Consider the following 25,018-nt stretch of genomic DNA (forward strand, 5'->3'; position numbering starts at 1 on the left):
GTGGATCAGCCCTGCTCGGATTCCAGAATATTCCACTGTCGAACAATATAAACGTTACTTCAGCCCTAAATTTTTAAGAGTGATTAAGTTATGGCTTCTTTCATTTCAAGTTAATTAACCCTTGCCTTACTGAACTGCTTTTAGCTCGCTGATTTGATGTTAAATTGAAGATTCCTTCCACAGCAATAAGTGCAATCGAGGAGCATGGATGGGATATTGGTTAAGGGAAGGACTGAGGTGCAGCATTAATCTGCAGTTCCAGACATCAAACAAAAGAATGTATGACACTAGGTTTAATTTTCCTAGCTGTTCTCACGCAATATTAGTGTCTATCCATGACTCTGTAGGTCCGTTACAGACTTTAAAGCTACAATTTACCACCTTAAACTTCAAGTTTCAGATAAAGGGGTCCTTGAGAAAATCTGTGATACAGTGAGTTGTGCAATTATTGGATGACGATGCTTTTTTTTAATGTGATTGACTCAGGCAGGGTAACATCAGAGAACAGGGGTCTAATGGAACTAAGTGTCAAATGGGACAGCTAGTAGAATAGGACCTTGCAATATCCTGATAATAATGTATGATATACTTTTACATTACATATTACTTTACCTACACATTGCATGTGTACAACTTCATTAAAGCCAGTCTCAAGTTGGATGTCTGGTCTTGCAAAACATTTGAATTCAGAACTTTGTACTAACTCTAACAACCTAGTGGGGTAAAAATTTGTCTTTGATGCTAGTATTAAGTAAATGCATGGAGTAACTGGCAAGATGGAAGCTCATGTGTGATATTAGAACCTCTGTGGATTGCCCTTTGGCTATGTTGTCTTTTTGTAAAGCAGTGACTAATGTGTAACGCCATATGGGTGCCTCGATGACATTCGCTCAGTGGCTCTGACGTCCACCATTACGAAGTGCTTCGAGGGGCTGGTTATGGTGTAGATTAACTTCAGCCTCCCAGAAAACCTTGACCAAGTACAATGCACCTACCACAAAAACGGGTCTATGGCAGATGCCATCTCCCTGACCTTACGCCCATCTCTGGAGCATCTGTTGGTAAAGACACCTACATCACACTATTATTTATTGGTTACAGCTCCATCTTCAATATTATAATTCCAAGCAAGTTCATCTCCAAACTTCTAGCCCTGGGACCTGACTTCCTGACCACCCCACTACAATCATTTAGTGTGGGCTGTAATACCACTGCCACGATTATTCTCAACAATGGTGCCTTCACAATCTATCTCATTATGATTTTGCACCTTACTGTCTGTCTTCTCTGTACTGTAACACTTTATCCTGCACTCATATTGTTTTACCCTGCACTCCCTCAGGTCTCTGCTATAATGAATTGATGTGTATGGGCAACGTACAAAACAAGATCTTCATTGTACCTGTGACAATAATAATAATAAAAAACCAACTTAACAAGTTATTTCCTACTGCCAGGGCTGGGCAGCCAAAAGTGGTAAGGACCTATCCATCCCACCTCAATGCCTCAAACACAAAATGTCTGGTTTGCTAAGAAGTTACAGTTCACCAAGTATCAATTTATTTGCATCACATCTCTTCACATAAATAGCTCAGGTGTAAACAGCTGTTTCAGATGTACTTGAATTCAAGGGGAGGATAACAAATGGGAACCTTCTTATAAACACAAGAGATTCTGCAGATGTTGGAAATTCTGAGCAAAACACACAAATGCAGGAGGAACTCAGCAGGTCAGGCAGCATCTATGGAGAGAAAGCAACACTGACTTCTCGGGCTGAGACTCTTCATCAGGGATTTCTGGAACTGGATGAAACTGTATTGAGGTTTGAAAAATAGAGTGCCTGAAATTTCCAATTTTTCTGAATTTTACTGTCCATTGATAACTCCTTAAAAGGGACATCAGTTCCACGTGGGATGCTTTTCATTTAATTTTTTGCCCATCTGGAAATGTATTAAGACCTCAGGAATGTCCTGTTTTGTAGATGTTTGTATTGGCATATGATTGGCATGTGGGATGTCACATCATGCAACAGACTGCACGAGACACTGTGATGAGATTTCAACACTGAGTATATGCTTACATTTACCAGAAATATTTATTCTGGAAGCAGTTCAGCTAAGCTGAGTACATTTGGCAGCTTACTGAAGTGCACACACCGGTAGTAAAAACAGATCATGAGAAATGGATTCTCTAGATCATAATAAAAGTGAGTAAGATATGTCATCTACTGAGCCAGCACTGTGACTCAGTGTTTTACTCCTTCAGTGAGTCATGGAATCTGGAACAGCCTTCCCCCAAAAGACTGTGGATGCTGGGTGAACCGAAGTTTTCGAGACAAATCTCCACAGAGTTTTAATTAGGTAAGAGTTTCAAGGGGGTAGGATGTCAAGGTAGGTAAATGAAGCATAAAAGAGCATGAAGACAAATATGACTTTGATTAATATGTACATGGAGCTAAGCTCAATAAATGAAGTTAAGGTGCAGATCAGCTATCATCAATCTCCAGCGGAGAATTCTGGGCTGACACCGGTGAGTTATTAATGGTGTGCTATGCAGTCTGGGTAGCTAGCTGCTGTGTGAGATGACAGCCTCTTCATTAGACCTCACAGTATTATTGTAAGAAAGAGCAGGGGGATTATTCCTGCTGTTGCAGCCATTAATTATTTCACAGTTAACATTAAAAATAAGTTATCTACTCATTGTCATATTGTTGCTTGCAAGTTGGCTGCCCCAAGAACACTAGCTACACTTAGAAAACATGTAATAGGTTAAATTGACACTGATTAAATTATAAAGCACTATGCAAAACCACGTTTTTTTAAAATTTGAGTGATGGAACAGCGAGGAAACAATTTGTCCACTACTGTTCCTATCTTCTCCTGCACAAACTGCAAGATCCTTTTATTTACTTCCATATATCCATCTGTACATGAGACCAGAGGTCAGAGCTCCTTAGCAGCTCATTGGAGTTTGTTTCACACTATTCAATGTGTTGGCATTATTTCCAGATGTTTAATGCCAAGTGATCACCTCTCTTTAAGCCAACCGCTGACCACGTACAGTTGATTGAAGTTCCAGGCTTTAATGAATATGCCATAAGCCTTCTGAAGCAATGTTTCCAAGACCTGGGCAAGTCAAGAAATATAGAATAACACTCCCTAGAGCACTGGAATCAGTGATAAGAATAAACAACTATGAACAGACCTTATTCGAATGAATGATTCGAGGGAAAAATGGCTTGATTCACACTCTATGCTCCGTAATATCCGGGAGTTAACTAGAGGGTATGTTCCAGTATCTCCGAGTAAAGCAGGAGCTTTCAGAACACAAGTAGCTAAGGACACAAGAAATGGGTGCAGGAATAGCTCCACGGGCTTCTTCTACATTCAATAAACATCATGGCTATTCTTGGACTTGATTCCATTTTTCAGGTTGTAGCCTTAAACCCCTTGACAACCTTAGGGTCCAAAAATCTATTCAGTCTCCAGAGCCTGTTGGGGTTGAGTATCCCAAAGATTCATGACTTTGTGAGAGAAGAAATTCCTCTACATTTTCACTTTAACTGGTTGATCTCTTCTGCAGTTATAGTATTTATGACCGCCCCCCCAAATATTTCATATTTTAATATGGTCATCCCTATTCTAAATATTAATCAATAAGCTTCTCAAACTCTCTTCAGAAGAGAACCATTTCATTCTTTCAATTAGGTTTAAAACCTGAACTGTCTACAGGGCAAATATATCCCTACTTAAATTCAGAGGTCAAAAGTGTTTATTGTATTCTGGATCTTGTCTCATGTCCAAACTTCTAATCATTTGCTGTACTAGGACACTAACTTTCTGCATTTCATTTATTAGGATCTCCAGGTTTCCTTCTGCAATGTAGCATTATGGAGTCTTTATAAAGTATTAGTCAGATCACATGGAGTATTGTGAGCAGTTTTGGGCCCCTTTTCTAAGAAAGGATCTGCTGCCTTTGGAGGGTCACGAGAATGATCCTGGGAAAGGAAGGGTTAATGCATGAGGAGCGTTTGATGGCTTTGGGCTTGTAGTCATTGGAGTTTAAAAGGATGAGCATGTACCTTATCAACACCTATTAGATTTTGAAAGGCCTAGATATATTGCACAGAGAGAGGATGTTTCCTCTGGTGAGGGAGCCTTGGAGCAGAGAACATAGCCTCCGAATACAAGGGCAACCCTTTAGAACACAGATAAGAAGGAATTTATTTAGTGAAAGAGTAGTGAATCTGTGGAATTTATTGCCAAGACAGCTATAGAAGTCAAGTCATTGGGTAGTCCTGACGAAGGGTCTCGGCCGGAAACGTCGACTACACCTCTTCCTACAGATGCTGCCTGGCCTGCTGCGTTCACCAGCAACTTTGATGTGTGTTGCTTGAATTTCCAGCATCTGCAGAATTCCTGTTGTTTGGGTATATTTAAAGGTTATTAGGTGGTTAGGTTCTTGATTAGTAAGGGTGTAAACGGTTATGGGGAGAAGGCAGGAGAATAGGATTGAGAGGGATAATAAATCAGCCATGATGGAATGCCAGAGCAGATTCAATAGACCAAATAGCCTAATTCTGCTCCTATGTCTTAGGAGCACTATTCAGTTTGTCAGTTCCACCAAAGTTCAAGTTCAAACTCAATTTTAATTATTATTCAACCAGCCAAACAAAAGTGTTTCTCCGGGAAGAAGGTACAAGACGTGCACAGTACACGTTCAAGATAGCAAGCAAACATAGAGTTACACAAAAATATATATACTGTACATAGCCCAAGTCCCTGAGTGACGTGTCGGGCAAATTGATGGTGCAGTTCCTGCTATCTTGATATCTTTAGTAATATTGTATGTAATATACTTAACCTTGTTACTCAAATGATTAATTTACAATCTCTTTGGCACCCCACATGTTCAGCTAGTCAGCGTGAAAATGACCGGTTTATCCTGACTCTGTTAATCAATCCTCTAACCATGATAATATATTATTCCCAGGGCCATGAGTTCTGATCTTTTGCATTCAACTTTTAAGTAGCAGATTTTCAATTACCTCTGAAAAAACAAATACACTGCATCTATTGGCTCCACTTTATCCACGCAAGCTAGCTATCTATTCAGAGACTTCTAATAAATATGTCAAATACTGTTTATCTTTCATAAAACAATGCTAACTGATTATCTGTATTGTTACTTCTAAATGTCCTCCTGCATATTGGACTTCTGACATTTCCCCAATTGTATATAGGAGGCTAACTGGCTTATAGATGTTTCCTTTCACCTTCTTCTCAAAGGGCGTTGTCCATTTATGGTATTCCAATATGGAGGGACCATAGTAAAAGCTAAGGAATTTTGGGAGATCCCGACCAATACTTCACCATCTGTGTAGCTACTTCTTTAAGCCATCGGGTCCAAAGGACTTCCATGTTTCTTCCATGTTTCTCCTTTTTGTTCCATGTTTCTTTGACACATTAGTGTCTTCCATTATGAAGACAGATTAAAAATATTTGTTCAAAGTCTCTGCCGTTGCCTTATTTCCCATCATTAATTGCTCAAGCTAATTTTCTAAGGGTTCTCTTGAGCTTCTGTCTTCTTTACAAACTAACAGAATCTCTAATTGCCTGCTTTTATATTTCTTGTTAGTTTACTTTCGTAATTATTTTACATCTCTTCACTTTAACTATTCTTTCCTGATTTCTGGCTTTTTCCTAAAGTTCTATCCCATTACTACCATTTACTATCTTTAGTAGATAGCATTAATCTGATACTATCTTTAATCTCCTTCATTTCCTGAACGTACAAGTTCACCCTATCTTCCCTCCACCGTAACAGTGACAGAGTTCCTCCTGTCCTTACCTACCACATCTAGCACATTGTTCTCTGAAACTTCCAATTCAGGGCCTAACCAGTCCTTGAAGGTGAGGCAACAATTCACCTATGAATTACTGGGGTGGTCTATTGCATCCGGTGCTCCTGACGCAGCCTCCTCTAGAATGGAGAGAGCTGTCATAAATTGGGGATCGCTTCATTGAGCACCTCTGCTCCATCGACAAAAGCAGAACTTCTCAGTGGACAAATATTTTAATTCTGATTCTCATTCTCATGTCAGTCTGTGGCCTCCTCTTGTGCCAAGATGAGGTCACCCTCAGGATGGAGAAACAATGCCTTATATTCCATTCAGCAGCCTCCAACCTGATGGCATGAATATCAATTTCTCCTTACAGTAAAGAAAATGTTTCCCTTTCCTTCCCCTCTTCTTCTATTCCCCATTCTGGCCTCTTACCTTTCTCACCTGCCTGCCACTTACCACTGCGTCTCCTCCTCCTTCTCTTTCTCAGATGGCACACTCTTCTCTCCTAACAGATTCCTCCCTCTCCAGTCCATAAGACCATAAGACCATAAGACAAAGGAGCAGAAGTCGGCCATTCGGCCCATCGAGTCTGCTCCGCCATTTTATCATGAGCTGATCCATTCTCCCATTTAGTCCCACTCCCCCGCCTTCTCACCATAACCTTTGATGCCCTGGCTACTCAGATACCTATCAATCTCTGCCTTAAATACACCCAATGACTTGGCCTCCACTGCTGCCCGTGGCAACAAATTCCATAGATTCACCACCCTCTGACTAAAAAATTTCTTCTCATTTCTGTTCTGAATGGGCGCCCTTCAATCCTTAGGTCATGCCCTCTCGTACTAGACTCTCCCATCATGGGAAACAACTTTGCCACATCCATTCTGTCCATGTCTTTCAACATTCGAAATGTTTCTATGAGGTCCCCCCTCATTCTTCTAAACTCCAAGGAATACAGTCCAAGAGCGGACAAACGTTCCTCATATGTTAACCCTCTCATTCCCGGAATCATTCCAGTGAATCTTCTCTGTACCCTCTCCAACGTCAGTACATCCTTTCTTAAATAAGGAGACCAAAACTGCCCACAGTACTCCAAGTGAGGTCTTACCAGTGCCTTATAGAGCCTCAACATCACATCCCTGCTCCTATACTCTATTCCTCTAGAAATGAATGCCAACATTGCATTCGCCTTCTTCACTACTGACTCAACCTGGAGGTTAACTTTAAGGGTATCCTGTACGAGGACTCCCAAGTCCCGTTGCATCTCAGAACTTTGAATTCTTTCCCCATTTAAATAATAGTCTGCCCGTTTATTTTTTCTGCCAAAGTGCATAACCACACACTTTCCAACATTATACTTCATTTGCCACTTCTCTGCCCATTCTTCCAATCTATCCAAGTCTCTCTGCAGACTCTCCGTTTCCTCAGCACTACCGGCCCCTCCACCTATCTTCGTATTGTCAACAAACTTAGCCACTAAGCCATCTATTCCATAATCCAAATCGTTGATGTACAATGTAAAAAGAAGCGGTCCCAACACGGACCCCTGTGGAACATCACTGGTAACCGGCAGCCAACCAGAATAGGATCCCTTTATTCCCACTCTCTGTTTCCTGCCAATCAGCCAATGCTCTATCCATGTATGTAACTTTCCCGTAATTCCATGGGCTCTTATCTTGTTAAGTAGCCTCATCTGTGGCACCTTGTCAAAGGCCTTCTGAAAATCCAAATATACAACATCCACTGCATCTCCCCTGTCTAGCCTACTTGTAATTTCCTCAAAAAATTGTAATAGGTTTGTCAGACAGGATTTTCCTTTAAGGAATCCATGCTGAGTTCTGCCTATCTTGTCATATGCCTCCAGGTACTCTGTAATCTCATCCTTGACAATCGACTCCAGTCCTTTACCTTTCCTACCCACCTGGCTTCATCTACCACCTTTTAACCATCCTCCTTCCCCTGCCCCATCATTTTATTCTGTTATCTTCCTCCTTCCCTTCCAGTCCTGAAGAAGGATCGTGGCCTGAAATGTCAACTGTTTATTCATTTCCATCGATGCTTCCTGGCCTGCTGAGTTCCTCCAGCATTTTGTGTGTATTGCTTTGGATTTCCAGCATCTGCAGAATTTCTCGTGTTTGCAATTTCCTAAGTTATCCATGGATCTTTCTGGTAAAATACTTTATTTCTGAATGGAATATATTCATATTCGGAACTTTAAAATACCTCTTTAAATGCTACTAATGCTCACCAACAGTTTCATTTTAAAATTTATCTTCTAAATCCACATTAGCCAGCTCCACTTTCATTCTTTTCTACGTCTTTATTTCATATTAAGAGATACCAGTTTGAAACCTGGAATTTTCACTCTCAAACTGAATTTGAAATAATGACTCCTCTTCCAGAAAGGTCCATTTACTATGAGGTCATTAACTAATTCCTTTTCCTTACATGTGACCAGATTTTAAAAGACTGCTCTCTGTTCATCTCTGCAACTTGTCATCTAAAAAGCTGCTCCAAATGCATTCAACACACATCAAAGTTGCTGGTGAACGCAGCAGGCCAGGCAGCATCTCTAGGAAGAGGTACAGTCGACGTTTCAGGCCGAGACCCTTCGTCAGAAAGAAGAGCTAGTAAGAGATTCGAAAGTGGGAGGGGAGGGGGAGATCCAAAATGATAGGAGAAGACAGGAGGGGGAGGGATGGAGCCAAGAGCTGGACAGGTGATTGGCAAAGGGGATATGAGAGGATCATGGGACAGGAGGTCCGGGGAGAAAGACAAGATGTGGGAGGGGAACACAGAGGATGGGCAAGGGGTATAGTCAGAGGGACAGAGGGAGAAAAAGGAGAGTGAGAGAAAGAATGTGTGTATAAAAGTAAATAATGGATGGGATACGAGGGGGAGGTGGGGCATTAGCGGAAGTTAGAGAAGTCAATGTTCATGCCATCAGGTTGGAGGCTACCCAGACAGAGTATAAGGTGTTGTTCCTCTAACCTGAGTGTGGCTTCATCTTGATAGTAGAGGAGGCCGTGGATAGACATATCAGAATGGGAATGGGATGTGGAATTAAAATGTGTGGCCACTGGGAGATCCTGCTCTCTCTGGTGGACAGAGTGTAGGTGTTCAGCAAAGTGGTCTCCCAGTCTGCGTCGGGTCTCGCCAATATATAGAAGGCCACATCGGGAGCACCGGACGCAGTATATCACCCCAGCCGACTCACAGGTGAAGTGTCGCCTCACCTGGAAGGACTGTCTGGGGCCCTGAATGGTTGTAAGGGAGGAAATGTAAGGGCATGTGTAGCACTTGTTCTGCTTACAAGGTTAAGTGCCAGGAGGGAGATCAGTGGGGAGGGATGGGGGGGACGAATGGACAAGGGAGTTGTGTAGGGAGCGATCCCTGCGGAAAGCAGAGAGAGGGGGGGAGGGAAAGATGTGCCTAGTGGTGGGATCCAGTTGGAGGTGGCAGAAGTTATGGAGCCCGTTGGAGGTGGTGGAAGTCATCTGCAGAATTCCTGTTGTTTGTGTTTTAAAATTCCAAATGCATTCTATGAGTTTGTCTTCAAGACCACCTTGGCCAGTTTGATGTGTCTATTCTCTATAAAGATTGATGTTTGTCTCATGGTTAGAGAAGTACGTTTCTTAAGCTCCATTATTTTCTGATTTATCTCCCGCTTTTCAATTAAGTTATTGTTTAAGTGCCTATGGACTCCTCTTGCTTGTTACTCCCATGTGCCTTGACATTCATTTCTACACAAATTGATTTTGCATTTTGATAGTCTGAATGAAGATCATCTCTCACCAGAATGCAGATCTCTCCTCTTATTGACAGAACAACTACTTCTCCTTTCGCTCAGTTTTCTGAACTCTTATTGAGGCTGTCTTCTTCCAAAAACTGCAGGAAACCATAACATTTCCATTCTTTTACCACTTCCCTGTGCCAGCAGTAAATGGCTAGGATTTTACACCTGTCCTAATTACTTGCCACCTTAGTCATACTCTTCTTCGAATATATCCTACAGGAAATTGCCTACGTGCCAAACACCTATCAACCAGGATGCTGTGTATGTGAATCTTGCAATAAACATAACTACCTTGTCTGTATCTCTCCTTGTGGCAGGAAACTGCTGCTGATAGACTCACATCTCCTTTAGGCTCCCAAGATTGAGATGGGTCACAAGCTTAGAGTTTGATCCTCTGATGGACCTTATACAAGCTGCTTCTCTTTTGTTACAGTAGATAGTTCTTGATCTTTCGTAAGGCCAGTGATGTTGTGGGGATGGAACTGGACTCTCTGACGGTGGTGTCTGAAAAGAGGATGCTGTCCAAGTTGCATGCCATCTTGGACAATGTCTCCCATCCAATACCTAATGTACTAGGTGGGCACAGGAGTACATTCAGCCAGAGACTCATTCCTCCGAGATGCAACACAGAGCGTCATAGGAAGTCATTCCTGCCTGTGGCCATCAAACTTTACAACTCCTCCCTTGGAGGGTCAGACTCCCTGAGCCAATAGGCTGGTCCTGGACTTATTTCCTGGCATAATTTACATATTACTATTTAACTATTTATGGTTTTATTACTATTTAATTATTTATGGTGCAACTGTAACGAAAACCATTTTCCCCCAGGATCAATAAAGTATGACTATGACTATCTTCTGCAACTGTCTCACCAGACTTGTATACATACTTGACTCTTTAACTAACTCTGCTATCAGCCATGCGACTCACTGGTGAGAAAGCCACCTTCAGAAGCAATATATGGCTAGGGTCAGTATGACTTGGGTTCAACCAAACGGGAAGTTGGGATGTTCTGGGGAAGAGCATTGAATGTAGGGAATGCTGTGTAAATACTGTACTGCCCCAATAAAAGTTATCATTTGCAAGAAAAATAACAGATCATACACTAGCATAAAATAATAAAGAAATCATATTTACCAACTTTTCAACTTTATCAAACAGTTAACAGGAACATAAAAGAAAGGTAAAAGGGCCCATTGCAATTAAACCAGTCTAAGTGTGCACATAAGCATTGGAGCTCGTTTTTGTAGTAGCTGGGTGTATCGCTTTACTCATGGTGCTGAATTCCTATCACCATCCACAGGTAGAGTTTTCTTTCTTGGAATCCTTCATCTCGCAAAGCACTCCTTGCAATCTGGTCTCCCCCGCAGATGGGATCCTCCAGGCATCTTCCCTGGTGTTCTTCTCTCCGACCTTCCGCCAAAAGAACCCCAAACCAGCCGACTGTCCTTCAGAAATCTGAACCAGCCCAGCTCTCTCGAATCTTCCATCGCATCCCACTGGGCAGAAAGTTACTACACATACCAAGACAGTCTTGACTGGCCGACATAACATTCCTAAGTTGGACAACTTGACTCGTTATCTTTAGCCAAAAAGCTCTTGCTAGCAGGACACATTGCTTTTGCAGAAAACAGCTAAAATAAAAATACCTCCCAGCATAGCAATAGAAATCTTAACCGGGCACTACACTTAGATTGCAATTGGGAGGGATAGGGGCATGACGATATCTGAGTTAATGTTGCTGTTGGTAGATGGACATCCATGTAATGTCCTGCTTTGACAACTCACCCCATCGCATCAACATGGGGAAAGAAATAACATTGCAGGGATTCCTAATAATTCTCCTTACATTGTGCCAATCTAATGAGCATCAAAGTACATACTAAGTAAATGTATTATCAACGTACTGCATGTACATGTAACCATGTACTATGCTGAGATTCATTTTCTGCAGACGTTCACAGTCGAACAAAGAAATACAATACAATCAATGAAAAATAACACTCAAAAACTGACAGTATCCAAAAAAAGGTGAACTGTGCAAATACAACAAAAAAACAAGTAAACAAAATAAACAGACAAGCAAGCAAATAAATTAAATTAATAAATAATGAGAAAGTCCTTGAAAGTGAGTCCATAGATTGTGGAACCGGTTCAGAGTTGAGGTGAGTGAGGTTCAGAAACCTGACGGTTGAAGGGTAATGGCTGTTCCTGAACCTGGTGGTGTTGGACCTACGACTACAGTACATCCTTCCTGATGGCAGCAGCGAGAAGAAGGGGCCTGGATGGGGGGTGAGTGGAGTGCAGGGGTGGGGGGGGGGGTGGTCCCTGATGATCAATGCTGCTTCTTTCTCGAGACAGTGCTTCATGTAAGTAATGAACATCTACATCGAATGTACACATTTGGCGTAGTTAGTTACAGAAGAAAAGCCAGTTCACAGAGTCACACAGTACAGAAAGCAGCCTTTCAGTTCACAGCTTCCAAGTCAACCATTACGTACCAATTGATTCTAATCCCATTTACACACACTTGGTGCATAGCCCTCCATGCCTTGCTGATTTAAGTACTCATCTTAAATGTTTTGAGAATCTCTGCATAGGCAGTCGGCTCCAAACTCCAAACAACCTCAAGTGAAAGAAAAACTTCCTATATTCCCTATATATTTCATACTCCTCATCTTAAGCCTATGTGCTGTGGTTGTAGCCGATGACTAACCAGCCTCCTGAAACCTACAAGCAATTACAACTGTGTATAAGAGATTTATATCTATGGCCTTAGTGGCAAAGGCCAGGCCAATGACCCCCATGTTCCAGATCCACAGTTCAGCACTGCCTTGAGAGGTTAACTAGCATCTTGCAGGCATTAACTGCAACATAAACTCACCGCCAATACACAGCTTAGCACACTGTAAATAAATTTCTGAATGCTGATTATGTGACCGACACTGAACCACAATGTATCATCAACATTTTGCTTTTCCTCAAGTTCCCTTTTTTTTGAATAGCTATTCAGCTGGCATCAAGATTCCCTAAATAACCAGTCAATGTGTATTCACACTCCATGCACAAAAAAATGTCGCCGCAGGTAAATAAATCAGGAAGTTGTCTGGGTAATGTCCTTTCTGACCTTTGGAAAGGAGACAAAACAGGAGAAAGAATAGAAGTATTTCAAAAAGTAATGAAATAATAATCTTTCAAAAATGTAAAATAACTTAATGCATGACCACAATTAACAAAGGTGCCCTAAATAAAAAGATGCACTTCGTATAATCTTGGACGTCCTTCCAAATGTGTATTAGTGCTTGTTTCATGGACTGTATCTTTGTCTGTCGAACCCTGCACATGAATTTTTGACAGTGTGGAGAATAATGCGAGAACACAAGAAAATACCTCCTGGGATCGCAATGCAAGAAAAAGACCCTGCCCGTTTGATATGGTATAGAACCTACATAATTGTCGTGTTCCTCCCAGTTCATTTTCACTGTGGCCAGTCTGCACAAATCATGCTGTTAATTGTCTTTAAGCACATCTATGTGGTTTCAACCCATGTGTGACGGGACGAGTGTAAGTGAGCTGGAGGTGACCAGGACAATGTCAGCCCTATTCAAAGAGAGCTGCTTATGGCTATATACTTCGGCATGGACTAGAAGGGCGGAGATGGCCTGTTTCCGTACTGTAATTGTTATATGGTTATATGGTTGTAGCCTTCAGATGCACCTACGGGTCATTTTGAAGGTTTGGGGAGACTGCTGGAATCATGACCGATCATGGAAATGGACACTTCAATATTCGAACACTGCAGAGCTCTTGGCAGCACAGATGGAGAGGATGAGGAACCTGACATCAGGAGTGGATCACTGTGGCTATTGATTCTATGCAGGTTCAATAACCTGACCTGACCTGACAGAAAATTATGGAAACATTCAGGAGCGCAGCAAGTATGGAAAGAGAAACAGGGTTAACAGGGAAGCCCTCAATCAGAACTGGAAAAGAGATACTTCTTAAATGTAGTTGTCAGGAGGGATGGATAGAACAAGAATTATGTCTGTGGTATTTTGAGCCCAGCGGGGTTAAGAAGAGTAGTTATATAGCCCTGAGTGTCATGCGTTGCAAATAGCAGGGCTGTGAGCTTGCTCAGCAGAAAGAGAAAAACAAATCAATCTCACGGGTGGATGGCTGACTGATAGATCAATGCCCGTTTAATTCTACATCCTTAGAATCAGAATCAGAATCAGGGTTATTATCTGACATATGTCGTGAAATTTGTTGGTTTCTGGCAAGACATAAAAATTGCTGTAGGTTACTGAATTTTTTTAAGCACTAAAGAAGAAAAATGAGGTAGTGCTCATGAACTCATGGACTGTTAAGAAGTCTGACAGTGGAAGGTAAGAGGCTGTTCCTAAAATGTTGAGTGTGTTCCGTCAAGTTCCTGTAACTCCTCTCTGATGGTAGTAATGAGATGAGGGCATGTCCTGGATGGTGGTAATGAGATGAGGGCACGTCCTGGGTGGTGGTAATGAGATGAGGGCACGTCCTGGATGGTGGTAATGAGATGAGGGCACGTCCTGGGTGGTGGTAATGAGATGAGGGCACGTCCTGGATGGTAGTAATGAGACGAGGGCACGTCCTGGATGGTGGTAATGAGACGAGGGCACGTCCTGGATGGTGGTAATGAGACGAGGGCACGTCCTGGATGGTGAGGGTCCTTAACGATGGATGCTACCTTCTTGAGGCACATCGTTTTGAAGATGTTCTTGATGGCGGGAGAGTTGTGCCCGTGATTGAATTGATTGAGTCTCTAACTCTCTACAGCCTCTTCCACTCCTGTGCATTGGAGGCTCCATACCAGACGGCGAGGCAGCTGGTTAGAATGTCCTCCGCCATACATCTGGAGCAATTTGTTGAAGTCTCTTTTGATATAAAAAAATTCTCCTCAAATTCCTAATGAAGTAGAGGCACTGGTGTGCCTTCTTTGTAATTAAATCAATGTGTTGAATCGTATTCACACTCTGACATTTCTGTCTGTGATCTCCTGTGCTGTTACAACAAGACTCAATAATCAGGAATTCGAAAGATTGAGGAACATCATCTCATCTTCCACCTGGGCACATTGCACCATTCTGGATTCCAGTTTGAATTCTCCAACTTTAGGTGGATTGCTTTCTCTGTCCATATCAGAACTGGACTTTGCAACTGCAGTCTACCTTCTGTGATATTAGTCTAGTTTTCCTGTCTCCTGTTACACAGCTTATCCAGCTGTATGTCGTCCACTGCCCTGCCATTAGCGACACATTGGCACAGTAATCCATGTGGACTGCCACAAGGACTCTAAATACTATTGTGCAGAGGGGCTGTGGCGTGCCCCAGAACTTGGTTCTGCACTGCCAGCTGGGCAATGTTCTGCAGGTGGTGGAGGCAGCAGTTGGAGCCACAGGCTGTTGAAAGTAGTTATTGTATGACACTAGGCTGCTGTGAATATTGTAGTTATTGGTACAACTGTGAATGTTGAGCGTGCCTCTCATTGCTTGGGTTGCTTCATTCCCCGGGTGTAATTGATGCTGCTCACTTGAAGATCAAACCAATTGAATCATGTTGCCGGAGCATTTTACACCTTTGCTCTTTCTGAAAGTGATCTTCATTGTATTTCTGAAGTAATAAATAATCTGCTGGAGGAACTCACGAGTAGCATCTGTGGGAGTTGGGGGAAGGGGAAAGACTGGTTGATATTTCTGATCACAATCCTGATGGTGGGCTTCGACTCAAATCATTGATGTTTCCTAAACCCCCTCCCCACCCCCCACAGATGCTGCTCGACCCTTGAGTTCCTCTAGTAGGTTCCAGTATCCGCAGTCTCTTGTACCTTCATTATAGCTTTGATGGGTATCTTGTCCCATTTAGGATTTCTTTGCTGATTTCGAAGTTTTTGCTCCTCATTTTAAACACTCTCTGCATTGTTAGTTCTCTGAGTTGTGTCAGAATCCTGCTACGTAAGGAAGAACACTTCCTTGTTATCAGTCATCTTCGGCGCTGGTATCACACTGAGAATCTGATGAGAATGGCTGTGCTACACATGCCCTTACACTTCCTCCCTCATCACCGTTCAGGGCCCCAGACAGTCCTTTCAGGTGAGGCCACACTTCACCTGTGAGTCAGCTGGGGTGATATACTGCGTCCGGTGCTCCTGGTGCGACCTTCTATATATTGGCGAAACCCAACACAGACTAGGAGACCATTTCACTGAATACCTATGCTCTGTCCGCCAGAGAAAGCAGGATCTCCCAGTGGCCAAACATTTTAATTCCACGTCCCATTCCCATTCTGATATGTCTATCCATGACCTCCTCTACTGTCAAGATGAAGCCACACTCAGGTTGGAGGAACAACACCTTATATTCCGTCTGGGTAGCCTCCAACCTGATGGCATGAACATCGACTTCTCTAACTTCCGTTAATGCCCCACCTCCCCCTCGTACCCCTTCCGTTATTTATTTATTATTTTTTCTTTGTTTTTCTCTCTTTTTTTTTCTCTCCCTGTCCCTCTCACAATAACTCCTTGCCTGCTGTCCATCTTCCTCTGGCACTCCCCTCCCCCTTTCTTTCTCCCTGGGCCTCCCATCCCATGATCCTCTCCTTTCTCCAGCCTTGTATCCCCTTTGCCAATCAACTTTCCAGCTCTTAGCTCCACCCCTCCCCCTCCTGTCTTCTCCTATCATTTTGGATCTCCCCCTCCCCCTCCCACTTTCAAATCTCTTACTATCTCTTCTTTCAGTTAATCCTGATGAAGGGTCTCGGCCCGAAACGTTGACTGTGCTTCTCCCTATGGATGCTGTCTGGCCTGCTGTGTTCCTGCTGTGTGTGCTGTACTTTAAACAGGTTGTTCGAGATCTCCAGGCATTTGGTGTGGACTGGAATTATTTTTTATGGTCACATTACAATCTGAACATTGTAATGTTGTTCCCGTGAAAATCTTGGTTATTAGGAGAAACCTTAATAGCATGCGAGCACCATGAAATCACCCTTGACACTATTAGGAAAGTGACCTTATCAGTGAAACCCTGTAGCCACAGTTCTGAAGTTCTCTACAGAAGGGGACGGAGACAAATTCCACTGCCTCTGAGCAGAAAAGATTTGAAGCTCCTTGCATTGCTCTGGTGCTGTGAGTCGTGAGACATCACAGACACACCTGCAGCCCTGCTTGAATGGAGCAAGGAGCATGCAGGGTTCCCAGACACTCTGTGTTCCCCCAAACCGACCAACCTTTACTTTAACTGTCATCAAATATAGCAGTCAATGAAGGATCCTCTCCATCTAGAAAATGCCATCTTCACATTTGCATCTCCAGGGAGGAAGCACAGGAGCCTGAACACCAAAACTCAACAATCAAGGAACAGCTTCTCCCTCTCCGCATGTACACACACATTGGCCCAGTTAGGCAGCTGTCCCAATTAGCTGAAGTTTAGATTAGATTATGAAAACACGTAGTCCTCTTTTATTGTCATTTAGTAATACATGAATTAAGAAATGATACAATATTTCCTCCGGTGTGATATCACAAAACACAGGACAGACCAAGACTGAAAAAACTGGCAAAATCATGTAACTATAACATATAGTTACAACAGTGCAACAATACCATAACTTGATGAAGAAGTCCATGAGCACAGTAAAGTTCAAAGTCTCTTAAATGTGCCACATTTCACGCAGACGGAGGGAAGGAAGAAAAACTCTCCCTGCCATACCCGACCACAATCCGACTCTGAGCCATCTGAAAACTTCGAGCTCTGATCAGCTCTCCGACACTGAGTACTGAGCGCCATCACTATCTGAATGATTCGACTTCCTTCTCGGTCGCCAACAGCAGGCAAAGCCGGGGTTTTGAGGCCTACCCTCCGAAAGATTCCCAACCGTGCAGTAACGACAGCAGCGAACGAGCGTTTCAGAAATTTTTCTAGATGTTCCTTTGTGTTTTCACGTCCATCTTCATCAAATCAGAATTGTCCACGGCCCCTATTTAACAGATACGATGTCATTTTTCATCAGAGGGCTGGGCACGTGCGGCGTGCTGCTTCTCTTCTCCTCATGCAAATATTAAAAGACAATAAAAAAAGACAAACCATCGTTTAACTGAGTATCAGATTATATATTTAAATGAAATACTGAACAAATTAGAACACTACCAATGCTACTATAGTACTATAAAACTGTGAATTCCTAATAGTCATCGACAGAGTAATTCATGCATTGTACACCGGTGTGTATGGGATGTCCAGGGAGGGGTAGCACCTCTGGTGAAGGGGCTTATTGTGTCCATTCTGGGGCAGCTCATTCACCTTTGGTCCCTGCTGGATTCTCAGCTCTCACCTGTGGCTCCAAGTAGTTATTTGTATGCAACAGCAGCCACACCGCCGGCCACCGCTTCAACAGGGGGGCTTCACGCCCCGGTGAAATAAGGACATGCCTGTCCTGACATCCAGCGGAGTGGGCGGATGAGATCAACTGTGAGTTCTAATGACAAGAAGGTGGTTCTGCAACATCTCATGCAGAGTGAAGGCCATGTTAAGGCACAGAAGAAGTCAATGTTATCCACTGCAACCAGTTTGTGATATCTGCTCGTACCACTGGACCAGGGCTTCCGAGGTCGAGGAAGTGGAACTGTCCAGTGCAATGGATTTTCCTCTTTAAAAACTCTCCTACACAGGTTTCACTGTCATTGTCAGATATAATTGGTAACCAACAAATTGCCGTTTTCTTTTGATTGACTGTAAATTAACAAAATCAGTGCAGACACCTATTACAGATAACCGACTGACTTCATACAATTATATCCTCCAAATCTTCATTTGCATTGTAACACTTAAGACGATTATCGATGCCTTCAAATTCTTTGTAGTTCCTGACTTGTTGAAGCAGTGAATCGTTTCATTTTCACTCCCGGCCATTTCTGGCATTTCCCATCCAGAGTGCTTGAAAACAATTCAAAATTGTCTCGCTGCTTACTTTGCACCAACTATCTTTGAGAAAAATCACTGCTCTTTGAACACAAACACACACAACTGATGCTATTCAGAAGCTGCTCGCTCTAAGCTAACAGACACAGATGTAGTGGTGTCGTGTTTAATGGCCACACAAGCTCACTTGACTGACGCTAGTTAAAAACTGTTTGGCAACAGTCTCCTGTCTCAATTAAGAAGTGTAGTGTCTCAAATAAATGAAGAGAATACCAACTGTTTTCTCGATTAGTTTTTGTTCTTTAAGCGTTGTCCCAAATAAGGAACACACATCAAAGTTGCTGGTGAACGCAGCAGGCCAGGCAGCATCTCTAGGAAGAGGTGCAGTCGACGTTTCAGGCCGAGACCCTTCGGTGTGTTGCTTGAATTTCCAGCATCTGCAGAATTCCTGTGGTTTGCGTTCCCAAATAAGGAACTGTCTCAATTAACCGATGGCCCAATTAACCGGAATCCACTGTATATAATTTATACTGTATATAATAATATACAATATTATTATGACATATAACATATAATAACAAATTATATAGTGTATATTATATGATATTAAATTAGAGAAATTTTATAAATTAATGTCTTTTCACCTTTTGCTGCCACAGAACAAACATCACATCATATAAGACTCTGATAACAAACCAGAATCTGATGCTGCAATAAGACACGTGGTGGAGAAACAGGCTCTTCCTGAAACTGAGCATCGGGTTTTCCCGTATGTAATTAATATGTGCCGTTAACTGAATTGTCACAGCACAATTTATTAGGACTGACATCAAATTTAGCATTGCAAGAGAAATTATATTACTACCAACATAATCTATTGTTATTTTGCATAGCGATGCTGAAAATATTTTCTTGCAGCTCAAAAGCAAATTTAGTAGCAAAATAGCTTCATTACTTCAAAAAAGGTCTTAAATGCCTTTCCTCTTTACATGGTAGCACTGTCTGTGTGTGTCATTTCAACAGTTTCCTTAGGTATGACTGTGTCTGTTTCTTGTATCACTATTTTTCTTGGTACATGTGTCTCTATTAAGATAATGAATGAATCTGTCAAAAGTACATGTCATCTAGGTTTGTAGTTTAATAATTAATTCCCCAACATGTGCTGCTATTACTGTCCTTTTGTTATTTTTACCCACTGAACATTTGTGCAATGATACATTTACATTTATCTTTATGAACAAGCTTTCAATTGTTATAAAATGGAACCATGTGTTGAGAAAATGCAGAGGGCAGCTGAAGAGCATTAGCACCCATTAAAAAGGACAATCTATTCATTTATCGCTATTCTTTGATTTCAATACCATTCAGTCTTCTTTCGAAATTAAGCAATGGGTACTCAGGAAAAAAAAATGAGTGCAATTATCTCTGCCTGTACCACTTACCCCTCCATCACTGAGTTCCCATCAGTCACCTCACTTTCTCTTCTCCCTTCTCACTTTATTGCACAAATTGGGGCTCACAGGATTCTTTTAAAATCTACTACTTTTAAGAAACAACTGCTCTGGATGAGAAGTCAGGCTAATTTTAGAAAGAGCAAATAAAAGGGACTAAAAGTTCTGCTGAAGGGTCTTGGCCCGAAACGTTGACTGTTCACTCCTTTCCACAGATGTTGCCTTGCCTGCTGAGTTCCTCCAGCATTTTGTGTGTGTTGCTTGGATTTCCAGCATCTACAAATGTCCTCGTGTTGGTGCTACTAAAAATCATAGATAGCTTGCTGAAGTCAAGGTTAGCACTGTCATTGTTCTGACAATGGATTATGGAGGGGGTCAGCATGAGGAATATCAATACATCCAACGAGACCAATCTGTTGGGGTCATCCATTGTGGTTGGTACTCCTGTTGCAACTGTCTCTACATTGGTAAGACCCATCGTAAATTGGGGGACCGCTTCATCAAGCACCTCTGCTTTATCCACCAAAAGCAGAACTTCCCAGTTGCCAAACATTTTAATTCCCATTCTCATTCCCGTTCTGACATGTCGGTCCATGGCCTCCTTGTGCCACCATGAAGCCACATTCAGGGTGGAGGAGCAACACCTTATATTCCATCTGGGTAGCTTCCAATCTGATAGCATGAATATCGATTTCTCCTTCCTATAAAAAAATTTCTCCCACTCCCCCCTTCTTCCCCTCCTCCTCCTCCTCCTTCCCGTTCTCCTATGGTCTATTCTCCTCTCCTCACATATTCCTTTCACTCCAGCCCTTTACATAAGAACATAAGACATATAGATAAGAGGAGGAGTAGGCCATCTGGCCTGTCAAGCCTGCTCTGCCATTCAATAAGATCATCTTTACCTTTCCTACCTACCTGGCTTCCCCTATCATCTTCTAGCTATCCACCTTCCCTTTGCCCCACCTTTTCATTTTGTCATCTTCCTCCTTCCTTTCCTGTCCTGAAGAAGGGTCTCGGCTCGGAACGTTGATTGTTTATTCATTTCCACGGATACTGCTTGACCTGCTGAGTTCCTCCAGTATTTTGTGCGTGTTGCTGTTTGTCTTTTATTGTGAAATAACTTTTCTCCTGCTTTTCTTTACATGTGGTGATTGAATATTGCCCCCACCTGCAGGCCAACAGCTGAAACAATTGTACCACTTAACACAACATATAGCATCCTTCAAACCTTGCACTGACATAAGGCACTGCCTCTCTCGACATGTTCTCTGGGAACATTAAACATGTAAGATGGATTCAAATATTGTATTTTTATTGCATGAACAAAGTTTCTCTATATTGGTAGTTGTGTGTAGTTTTAGACATAAGATAACGTAACTTGTGGATGAGTTTACACAGGCAGTTCCCATTCTAAATGTGGATATAGGAATTTGGAGTGGGAAAGGCTGGAAATAAAGTTCTTTGGACAGGAAGTGCCCAAAGTGATGACCTATTAATGTCATACATGGTACCATGCTTTGCTAATGTTTATACAAGTGTGGTTAGCTCAGACTGAACAGGTGATGGGTGGTCTACGAACTCTGGCTGGGTATGATATAAAAATGTTTAATTTACTAGCCTAATATCCAGAAGACTGAGTATTAATCTGAAGACACCTTCAAATCACGCCACAATAAAGGGAAATTTGAAATCAGTTAAATGATAAATTTACTATTGGTAATGTTGACCAGAAGCAGCCTTTCCATAAAATCCAGTGGCCTTCAGCGAAGGCACCCTGTTCTCCTCTGAGAAACATCACATTCATAGCAAATATGGCTGACTCTCACCTACCCCAGATTGTAAATTCTGGTCTAGCCAGGGACACCCACATCCTTTGAAAGAATAAAATATGAATAACAGCAACATGCTGAGTTGCATCATGATCTTCCCCAAGTATGCGTTAATGCCCTGCAGCTTAGGACCCTGGCTCCCCAGGCCTGAAGACTTCCAGCAGCCCTCGTCCATTAAAAGAACAAAGTCAATCAAAGTCAGTTCAAATAGACGTAATTAATAACAAAAGCAATTCATAAAAATAAAGCATTGAGGGATTTTCTAAAACATGTGTTGTGGAACAAATTATTGTAAAACATTAATGTGAATTAAAGAAATAAACCATTTACTTTTTTAGTGAAGGCCTACAGCTGTACTCAACAATTGGGGGTGTAGCTGACCGCTCGGCCCATGGTTACATGCTGTCCGGAGAGGGGAAGAGACACCAGCGGCAATGGTCACTTGGCTCTTGAATGTGGGCCGTCCCCAGAGTGGAGGAATCACTAGACACAGGCTTCAGGCCATGGGACAATGTTGGAAATCTGGTGAAGAGCAGCCCGAGGAAGGACTGGTGAAAGGTAAGTCCATTTAAGGCCAATTATGTGATGTTGAATGTGTCCCAGAGCTGACAAAACCCTATTAGCCTGTTTCAGACTGGAGGGAACAATAAGGAGTTGGGATTCCCACACTGCTTTCATCATTTTTTACCCTGGCCCACCAAAGAAACCTGATATTTTAAGGTAAAGGGGCTTTGCAGCAACAAATTAATGTATTTTGTTTGACTGATTAATGTGTCCTTGATATTGTTTTGTTAATTTGACACTGGTGGGTTTTCCTATCAGATTTTGGAATAGAAACCTTTTCTTTGAATAAATTCCTCGAAGCTGTTGAAGTGACAGAGGTTCAGTGGATCTAAGAGCCAGGAGGTAGAGTACAGCTCAAGGATTAGTTGTGCTGTTGATGGGAAACTGCTGTTGATCCCATTTCAGACCTACTTGTGTATCATTGATAATGAAAGTCCAAGACCCAATTAACTCAAGGCTGCCTTTCCAGTAGGCTCTCTCTCAAAGAGATTGTCGCATTGATTCTGTCTGAAAAAGAGCCCAAAGTGGACAAGTTAGAGATACAAATTATACTATTTAGCATTTTATTCCATAAAGAAATTGAGGTGTTTATTTTGAAAATATTGAGTGAATTTTCAGTAGCAGAAGAGGGAACGTGACAAGTTTCAGTTCCACCTCTTGTCTAGTTCTCTTGCCCACCATTTTGGTTTTTCAACGTGATGCTGTGCCATCTCTAAACGTTGCACCACTTTACTCTCCATTCCCGCCACTTCTGAGTCAGGGGTCTGTGATCTGGCTTTTCGATTACAGAGTGAGTTTTATGATTTAACTGAGCTAGTGTTCCCCATTGTATTTGCGGAGGGAAGAGCAAGGTCCTGGCAAGCATATGGAAAAACCATTAGGGACTTTTTAACACACATCTTGCAAACCATAAATTTCTGGCAATTTTCTTCATTCAGTATTAAGGATGTTGGCGTCAGTAGCGTCACCAACATTTGTAGCCTATCCATGATCGCGTGCAGACAGAAGAGAGTCAGTTGAACTTGACTCTGTCTTCAGCATGGATATTGTGTACAGAAGGGCCTGTTCATCAGCTGCACTACTCCAAGTTCAAGACATCTGTGAGCAGCTGATGGAAACAATTCCCAACCAGTTAGGCCGAGCAGACGTGATGAGCTCCATTATTTAAATGAACATCCCAGACCTGACATTTGATGGGTTTGGGAGCTCACAAAGGAACTGGCCGAATACAGCCCATTTCAGAGGCTGCGCCTTGCCTTAGTGACTTCCCTCTTGTGTGTGATGCTGGTGAATGCAAGAACCTGGGAGGAGCTGTGTCCCACTTCCAGTGAAACTGAGGAGACGCAGCAGGGGGCTGCCCGTAGGGTCAACAAAGGACAATGGAGTCATGGTTGTGGATTCAACACTGAAAGTGGTTCAATAACTTGAGCAGAAGAGGACAGGTATAATCGCTCACCTGCATCCCAATGCTTGGCTACCTCTGAACTCCAGACCCTGCCTTTCACCCTCATTTCCTCGCATTGCAGCTCACGTGACAGGACCCTTCACCCCAGTCATTGAGCTCTGTTGGTCAGGAAGTCAAAGATGTTTTTGCAGAGGAAGGTGTTGAGTTCCAGGTCAGGGAAATTGGTGATGAGTTTGTCTGGAATTATTGTATTGAAGTCAAGTCTGTAGTCAATAAATAGAAGTCAGATGTAGGTGCCTTTAATGTCCAGATGCTCCAGAGATAAGTGTAAGACCGGGGAGATGGTATCTGCTGTAGATCATTATTATCAGTAGGTGAACTGCAGCGGGTCCGAGATTATCTGGGAGACTGGAGCCAATGCGTGCCATGACCTGCCTCTCAAAGCACTTCATGATGGCGAATGTCAGAGCCACTGGGTTGTAGTCATTAAGGCATGCTGCTTTATTTTTCCATAGCGCCAGGTTAATAGCATTCTTTTTAAAGTACACGGGAATTTCAGGTTGGAGTAGGGAGATGTTAAAGATGTCATCGAACAACTCAGCCAACTATTCCATGCAGGGTCTGAGGTCACAGCTGGGAACTGCATCAGGAGTAATCGCTTTCCTTAGGTCCACGCTCGGGAAGGCCGATCTGATGTTCGCCACTGTCACCACGGACAGTCCAAGATGTGCAAGGAAAGTAATTCTAAAAGCCATATTAAAATCCATGCAAGATCTCTTGTTCGTCTCCCTAGTACAGGAGGCTCTAAGGTTCATGCACGACAGAGTAAAGTTTGCACAATGGTTTTCTCTTAATGCTGTTGCAGGGAGTGGAGCTTGCATTAGAAGTGATAGAGAGCGGATATTGGTTTTGACCAGAGACTGGACAGGGAGAGGAATGCAGGGAGAAATGGGAAAACATTTACTGAGGGGAACCAGTGAGAGGAAGTAGGGTACATGGCCTGAAATGGGATGGTGTGAGTTCCACTCCCCATCCAGACCCTTACTGTCACAACTTATATTGTTTTTCTGTGAGAAAGATGGAACGTTCAGAATTCCAGGTATTAGTCCAGTTGAGGACAGCCATTTTCCCAGTTAAAACCATGTTTAAGACCTGCACTGCTTTCATTGTGGAAATATGC

At 42.5% G+C, this 25,018-nt stretch overlaps 1 long non-coding RNA gene across 1 annotated transcript in view; it reads left to right on the top strand.

The window, feature by feature from the left end:
* Positions 1–21,330, top strand: part of LOC134347643 (uncharacterized) — an 80,979-nt gene extending 59,649 nt beyond the window's left edge. Inside the window, exon 3 of the long non-coding RNA XR_010018216.1 lies at positions 21,215–21,330. This is a non-coding gene — a long non-coding RNA (uncharacterized LOC134347643). The remainder of the gene's footprint in view (positions 1–21,214) is intronic.
* The last annotated feature ends 3,688 nt before the right edge of the window (positions 21,331–25,018 follow it).

The sequence above is a fragment of the Mobula hypostoma genome, chromosome 6 (genome assembly GCF_963921235.1).
Source record: "Mobula hypostoma chromosome 6, sMobHyp1.1, whole genome shotgun sequence".
NCBI classification, from domain to species: domain Eukaryota; kingdom Metazoa; phylum Chordata; class Chondrichthyes; order Myliobatiformes; family Myliobatidae; genus Mobula; species Mobula hypostoma.